Below are 8,023 nucleotides of genomic sequence, written 5' to 3'. Positions count from 1 at the left end.
ATGTGCTCGGCAGCCCTCAGGTCATGAGTGGCCCCCCGCAACTCCCCCTTTTTTAATTTTTAAATAATGACAGATGCATCCAGGTCCAGAACATCCCGCCATTATTGCCGATGAATTCGGCTAAACGCAAGCATCCGTTGCATCAAGAATTCGGACAAACAGGAGAGTATACAAAGGGCCATACAAATCAGGATCAAAATTATTATGACAATCACCAGAGCATGCTTCCACCAGTCACTTTTAAACCAATCAAACCATTGTGCTGGCAAGAAAGGTGTGGGAGAATCCATATTTTTAATTTGCTTTTGCATATCATCCACAGCTTGAGAAATATTAGCAGACAAGTCTGGTATAAACACACAACATTCTACCTTAATAATAGCACAAGTCCCTCCCTGAGCAGCTGTAATAATATCAAGAGCCATCCTATTTTGAAGCACTGCTTTTCTCATAAGCGTTTGTTCAACATTGATTTCTTCTACAGCATGCTTTACATCAATTAGAGCCTTCTGTGTAAAATTAGTTAAAGCATTTACTTTAGTCATGATATCAACATTTCCTAATGAAGGAATAAAAATAGCAGCAAGATAATCATACCACTTAAAAGCTGATCGAATCCAATGAGCATGCAAATTAGGCATATTAGCAGGAATGCCTTGTACAGATTTTACAATTCTGCCAGGTGCTATAACAAATCCTAGCGTACAACGTCCCACCCAGCCACAAGGTAACCAAGGCCAAATATTAGTTCCACAAATCCATTTTGTCCCATTAGGTGCAACACAACGATAGCCTGGATTATTCCAGTCAGAACCAGGCCATACAAAAGGCTTTTTACATGTAAATGTAACATCTATGGTCCATTTACAAAGTCTTTGAGATAAATATCCCAAATATTTCCAGTCCTTTCTTGATAGAGTCTTTTCATTAAATCCACATGGTTGTTCTCTTTGTTCCCAACAAATATCCGCAGGACTCGTTAATTGTCCAGCTTCTGGTGTAACCCACATATGTTGGTCCCATATTTGATAGAATTGTCCCGTAAGACGTTCAGAAATATCTGCGTTCGGTTGTCTTGCTTGCGGTGGGACTTTACGATATAAATCTATAGCCTCTTTTTCTGTAGCATTAAGATCGAAAAGAAAATCTGACTGTGTAACCTTTACCGAACACCAGGCAAGTGCAGACACATTTTGAGAATACAACCCAGCATATCTTTCCCGTTGTTGAAAAAGCAATTCACAAATGGCATGAAATTCATGTTTAGTAACAGGCATAACCCACCAAGGCAAACTTCCAACGGATAAAGGCATAGCACTGCATACCCAACAGTCAGATGAGTTATGGAAATCAGCATAAGCTTGAGCCCAGGACAAAAACACATTGGCGTGTGCACCAGGAAAAGATGACAAGGTAATAGAACATGCCAGGCTCACAATTAAGAACATCAGTGACACAGGTGAATTTTCAGTCGTCTTCGCTATCTGATTCGCTTGTTGAACAAACTGCTGCACCTGCGTCTCTGTTGGCAGGGTCTGAAGTTGTAATCGTCGAAGTCTGGATAGCATCGTTCTTTTCCGCCTGGCGTACCAGCCTTTCCGGAAGCCAGTGCGGCGTATCGGCATCTTGCGGAAAAACACAAACATGGCCTCTTCCCCACATTAGAACTGGATCGGGGCCAGCCCATTGATTAGTTAGTGGATCCTTCCATCTCACCAAAGGGTGGTGAGAGGGTTGTTTATTCCAAAAACTTTGGGCGGCCGAATTGCCTTTTATGTCGTAAGTCAAAACATTTAAAATAAAAAGGGCATGGTGTAAATAGTTCTGTGGAGTAAGGGGATATTATTCCCCCTTCTTTAATTTATGAATTTGATTTTTAAGCGTTTGGTGGCAACGTTCCACAATTCCTTGCCCTTGAGGATTATAGGCAATTCCAGTTTTATGCTCTATTTTTAAAGTTTGGCATAAGCGTTGAAACATTCGGCTAGTGTAGCCAGGGCCGTTGTCGGTTTTTAGCACACGAGGTTGGCCCATGACAGAAAAACATTTTAAAAGATGATTAATACAATGTTTGCTTGCTTCTCCAGTTTGTAATGTAGCATGGATAAAACCTGAATAAGTGTCAATGCTGACATGGACAAATGGAGTGTTACGAAATTCTTTAATATGAGTAACATCCATTTGCCAGAGATGATTAGGTAAAAGTCCCCGAGGATTTACCCCATAGTGTGGGACGGAAACTGTAGTAGGACAGGTAGAACAGGTTTTTACAATTTGACGAGCAGCTTCACGAGGGATTTTAAATTGCAGCCGCAAGCTATGACTATTTTGATGATGAAGCGCATGAGAACGTTTAGCTTCATCAAAGGCAGGATAAAGCTGAGTAGCTCGATCAACATTAGCATTTCCTTCAGAAAGAGGGCCAGGTAAATTAGTATGTGCCCGGAGATGACCAAAATAGCAAGGATGACGGCGACTGCGAATAATAAGCTGCACGTCAAAAAATAAACGGTTGACATAGGAATTAACAGTGCCAATAAAAGGAACAGTTTCTAAAATTTGTAAGGCACGAATGATATATTGGCTATCAAAAAAAAGATTACAGGGCACATGTTGCACCGCTATTAAAGCAGCTTGAACTGCTAATAGTTCTACTACTTGAGCAGAAGTTTGAGATGTTTGCCAAGAAACAGTTTTATCTTTAATAATATAGGCTGCAATACCATTAGATGATCCATCGGTAAATACTGTGGTAGCTGAGGAAAGGGGGGAGAGAACAGTATTGTTTGGGAAGAGAAATGGATGTGACTTTGCAAATTGAATTAGTTTATCAGCTGGATAATGAGTAGTAATGCGCCCTGTAAAATGGGCTAGAGCAAGGGCCCAAGAATCATTAAATTGTTGTAACTGAGCTTGTTGCTCTCTAGTATATGGAACTGTAATATAATGTGGGTCTCTGCCTAAATATAAAGTGGAGGCAGTACGTCCCTCTGCAATTAAAGAGCAGACTAAATCAGGATAAGCAGCTAAAGCTTTTGAAGGGGAAACATGCATATGTATCCAATACATAGGACTATGCTGATAAAGCACTCCGGTTGGCATATGAGGAGTGGGTAAAATAAGTAAACCCCATTCTTGATTATAGTCACAGTAAGTACATTGCTGGTTTTCAATGGCCTGTTCTACTTCACGTAAAGCCAAAGAAGCTTCAGCAGTCAATTTTCTAGAACGAGGATTGGTGTCTCCTTTAAGAATGTCAAACAAGGGTTTTAAAGTTCCAGTAGAAAGTTTTAAATAAGGACGAATCCAATTAATATCGCCCAGAAATTTCTGAAAATCATTTAAAGTTAAAAGGGAATCCGTGCGTAGCTGAATCTTTTGTGTTTGAAAAGTAAAATTATGTAAACGGAATCCCAAATATGCATACGGGCAAAATCGTTGAACTTTTTCATCAGCAATTTGAAGGTCAAAGGCTTTTAAAGAAATCAGCATTTGATCAAATACAGTTAATAAATAGCCTTCTTGAGAGTGTGCAATTAAAATATCATCCATATAATGAATCAAATAAACATCTGGATATTTTAAACGAATAGGCTGTAAAGCTTTAGCAACGAATTTTTGACATAAGGTGGGGCTGTTAGCCATGCCTTGAGGCAAAACTAGCCACTGATATCGTTGCATAGGCTCTTTAAAATTTGTGGAAGGAACACTAAATGCAAATCTCTTACAATCATCAGGATATAGAGGAATAGTATAAAAACAGTCTTTTAAATCAATAATAATTTTATAAGTTCCATCAGGTATAGCCATAGGAGTAGGCAGACCGGGCTGTAAGGCACCCATTAATTCTAAAGTTTCATTTACTTTGCGTAAATCTTGTAACAATCTCCATTTTCCAGACCTTTTCTTAATGATAAATATAGGAGAATTCCAAGGTGAATTAGAGGGAGCAATATGCCCGCTGTCCAACTGTTCCTGCACCAATTGTTTTGCAGCGGCAATTTTTTCTTGAGAAAGGGGCCATTGATCGACCCACACAGGTTGATCAGATTTCCATACAATAGGATCTGCGTGAGTCGCAGGACAGTCAAGGGCCCCCATTAAAAATAACCCAAACCTGTCTTATCCCTCTTTCCTTTTATTTGTAATGGTTGAGTAATTCCTTGATTATGTTTACCTAGGCCTTTATTTGGATATAATCCTTGTGATAACAACTGGTGAGAAACAGTGGGGTTGGGGCTATACAGAAAGACCCCCATATTAGACATAATGTCTCTTCCCCATAGATTAACAGGCAAACTAGGAAGAATATAAGGCTGAAATATTCCAGAATGTCCTTCCTCATCCTTCCAAGAGAGAAAAGCAGAACTTTGTTCCGGATTATGCGATTGTCCAATTCCTTGTAACATGGAAAGGGCAATTTGTTTTGGCCAATTTTCAGGCCAGTGAGAGGCAGCAATTACAGAAATATCTGCTCCAGTATCTAGAATGCCTTTAAATTTTTTGCCTTGGATTTCCAAAGTCAATTCAGGTCTCTGGTCGCTTATCTGTTGCATCCAATAAGCGTCAGAGGAACCAAAACCTGCAGTACCTCTTTTATGATCAGTTTTATGTCTTCCAACAGTAAGAGTCGGCAATAAGATTAATTGAGCAATACGTTGGCCTGCAGGAATGGCCGTTATCGTTCGAGGAGAGTGAGCCATTACCTTGATCTCTCCTTCAAAATCAGAGTCAATCACTCCTGGAGCAACAAACAACCCTTTCATAGTTGTACTACTGCGTCCTAACAATAGTCCCACACTGCCGGGAGGTAAAGACCCATAAATTCCAGTAGGAAGGGCCTGCATTCCCATTTCTGGGGTCAATACTGTGTAGGTGGAGGTACAGAGGTCCAGTCCTGCACTCCCTGGGGTTGCTCTATAGAGGTCTGAAATACTTGGTCGGGAAGAAACGGGTTGTGGCTGACCTGAGAGGTCTCCTGAATTGCCTCGTAACATTGTTTCAGGGCCTGGGGCTGGCCCCTCACCCAGTTTCCCTGGTTCAGAAGTTGTCCATTTATATCAGTTTTAGATCGACAGTCCTTAGCCCAATGTTTTTCCTTTTTACATCTGGGACACAGGCTTGGGCCTGTAACTAATGTATTTTGACCCATTGGCTGCTGTCCCCGTTTAGGACATTGATTTGCTCAATGTCCCAATTGGCCACAAGCATAACAACTACCAGGAGGACCAGCTACTCTGGAAGATCCTTGGAAATTGTGTTTAGGACGATTTTGTTGAAATAAAACCTCTTTTACTGTTTTTCCTTGTAAAGCAGCGGCTAAGGCTATTCCTTGAACATAGGAAGGTCCTATATCAGCACAAATTCGTATAAAATCAGCCAAATTACTCTTTTTTTCTATAAGGTCTAAGAGCTGCCTGGCAAGCAGAATTAGCATTTTCATAGGCCAATTGTTTAGCTAAAACCAATCCTGCTTGCTCGTCCCCTATAACCTTACCGGTCTCCATAAGGCGAGCAACAAAATCCTGATATGGCTCGTAGGGACCTTGTCGGATCTTAGACAGATCCTCAGTTTTATTTTCAGAGTTTGGCAGCTTCCTCCATGCTCTCAACGCTGCTGCATTTATTTGAGGATAAGCACCAGGCAAATATCCTAATTGTGAATAGGTATCCTGGTATTGTCCCTCTCCGGTCAGTTTTTCTAAGGTAACCTGAATACCTTGTCTTTGATTAATACTTGCTGTTGCTGCACAATTTTCATAAAATTCTGATTTCCAGAGTAAATAATTTCCTCCAGATAAACAGGCGCGTGCCACTTGCTTCCAGTCATTAGGAGGCAAATATTGATTTCCTAAACTTTCAACAATGGCTTGTGTAAAAGGAGCAGTAGGTCCATATTGAGCACAAGCCATTTTTAATTCTTTAAATTGTTTAAAAGGAATAGTTTCATAGTATCTCTGTTGTTGGGCATCCTCAAGGACTGGATATACTAAAGAAAAACCAGGAATGTGTTCTCCTTCTTAACTAGCTTGTTGCAAAGCCTTTTGTAAAGGACTTAAAACAACAAATTTTGGTGTCCATGCCTCCTGGGATGTGTAACCAGGAGGGGGAGAAGAAGTTAGAGGTAAGGTCCTATGGTTATTTTTAGAAACATTTTGTTGAACACATTCTGTAATAATGTTTTTAAGCTTAGTCATGTCAAAATTTTTATTTTCTTCAGTTAAAAAGACACCCCAAGGGTCTTCATCCCTATGATATTGAGCAGCTTGCTCCTCTAATTCCTCCTGATCGGCTGGATCTAATTCTGAATCAAAAGGATTGTCACTTGCATTTACTGCAGGAGGAGCAGAGGGTGCTTCTTTCAATTCTGTATTAGTAGGAGCGGAAGGCTCAATATTTTCTATCTTGACTGTATCTAATTTCTCTCCCTCAGTAGCTGGATCGAGGCAATCTCGAATTAACTGCCATAAGGGCAAAACAGTGACCGGTAATTTATTTGGGCCATTAGCTGTATAATAATCTCTCAAACGAACCCCAACAACTCTCCAGGTTTCTAAATTGACAGTGCCTTGTTCTGGAAACCAAGGACAAATTTCCTCCACAAAAACAAGAAATTGTTCTAAACGTTGCTTTGTAACCTGAATTCCTCTTGCTTTTAACATAACTCTAAGCATCTGTACAAATAAGCCTCTACTATTATTTTGCCCCATACTCTCAAATACACTCCCCGCAGAAACTTACTTTCACCTTAGAATCGAGCGCTCCTCTTTCCTTCCGCGGCGGTCGCTGCAGCAATCTCTTCCAGATTTCAGGTCCCTGTTCGGGCGCCACTTGTCGGAGCCAGCCGACAATCGATCAGGTCCAGAAACCTGTGCTGCAGGACTGAGGAAAGAAAGACAAGACTAAAAGGTGGGGTTGAGAGGGTCTCACTCTAGCCCGCAAGACGCTAGGTCAAGAGTGGACATCGAGTTTATTTCAGGCAGTTAATTTATACAAATTCAAGTGACTACCTTGTGCATTCTTGCACGTAGGCACAGGTATTGTTTTTCAGGGTACATTAATGGTGTGCACTAAAATCATTATCATTGTTTACTGTTCCATACACCAAGATTGACTGATCCCCTAAAGCTAAGATCATAGACTAATATTATTGTTCCTTTAGGCTAACATCATGACTCGTGTATCATTAGCTCAAGTGATTGTTCTTTCAGACAAAGATCACTAACTTGTGGCCGATTGTATCTCTCTTTCCAGAAGCCCTAGTTCTTAATAACTCAATGGCATTAAGATGTTTTTCCGACTCCAAATGCACCTGCTGTTTTTCTAACAAAGGGGTGGCGGGACAGAGATTGTCTTAGCTCAATCAGCCTTAGAGCCTGACGCCCCGCACTCTGGGAGTTTAGGCCCAGTTTCTGTGCTCGGCAGCCCTCAGGTCATGGGTGGCCCCTCGCAGTAAAGAAAAAACATAAAATTCATCCAACTTGTAATAAAGTGAAGTTTTTAGATAACATAATTATGCATATATAGAAAACTCCATAGACTCCTCTAGTGACTGAAATAATGAACAAGCTTAGTAAACTTGCAGAATACAAAATCAATCTACAAATATCCGTTGCATTTTTGTATAGTAAAAACACAGTATCAGAAAGAGAAATTAGGAAAACCATTGTGTGTAAATTGATACCAAAAAGAATAAAAAAGGAATAAATTTGATAAGTGAAACAAAAGTTCTAAACATAGATCTATATATTACAGGTACAAGAAATATAAATAAACAAAATAAAGAGAAAGATATTCTGGGCTGATGGATTGTATAAAATATGAAGAAATATTCTACTCTATTTTTCACATGTTCAAACTCCCCAGAAGTAATTATTGAGGAGAATGTCTTTTCTTAATTTTATACTCATGCATCCCTTTCCATGGGTTATTTGATCATAGGTGTGAGGGATTATATCTGTTTTTTCTATTCTCTTCTATTAATTGGTGTCTGCTTTTGAGCCAGTATCATGTTGTTTTAATT

General features: G+C 39.9%; 1 pseudogene; it reads right to left on the bottom strand.

The window, feature by feature from the left end:
• Positions 1 to 4,861: 4,861 nt before the first annotated feature.
• On the bottom strand, positions 4,862 to 6,710 carry LOC140693607 (endogenous retrovirus group K member 10 Gag polyprotein-like; annotated as a pseudogene).
• Positions 6,711 to 8,023: the final 1,313 nt, after the last annotated feature.

The sequence above is a fragment of the Vicugna pacos genome, unplaced genomic scaffold (genome assembly GCF_048564905.1).
Source record: "Vicugna pacos unplaced genomic scaffold, VicPac4 scaffold_19, whole genome shotgun sequence".
Taxonomy (NCBI): Eukaryota; Metazoa; Chordata; class Mammalia; order Artiodactyla; family Camelidae; genus Vicugna; species Vicugna pacos.
The sequence above is the reverse complement of the archived record's forward strand: the minus strand, read 5'-3'. Positions and strand labels throughout refer to the sequence as shown.